The sequence below is a fragment of the Aptenodytes forsteri genome, unplaced genomic scaffold (genome assembly GCF_000699145.1).
Source record: "Aptenodytes forsteri isolate BGI_AS27 unplaced genomic scaffold, ASM69914v1 Scaffold27, whole genome shotgun sequence".
NCBI lineage: Eukaryota > Metazoa > Chordata > Aves > Sphenisciformes > Spheniscidae > Aptenodytes > Aptenodytes forsteri.
This window is the reverse complement of record NW_008794407.1, coordinates 2,733,365-2,733,605: the sequence shown is the minus strand read 5'-3', so window position 1 is coordinate 2,733,605 and position 241 is coordinate 2,733,365.

Here is a 241-nt window from a genome sequence, read left to right as displayed (position 1 = left end):
GGTCACACAAAAGCCCCGGGCGTGGAGGGAGGGAGGGAAGGAGCGAGCACGGGCACGGCGGGTTACCCGGGCGACTGCAGGGACAATTCCCCATATTTTCGTGCAAACCTTCGCATGCCAGCCTTCGCTTCAGCCTTTTCCTCTCCCCCCCTACCCCCCTTAAATTCTCCTCCGTATCTCCGTTTTTTTTCCGGTGGTTTAACCCTCGCTCTGCAGCTGCGGGGCGCAGCAGCTCGCCAGC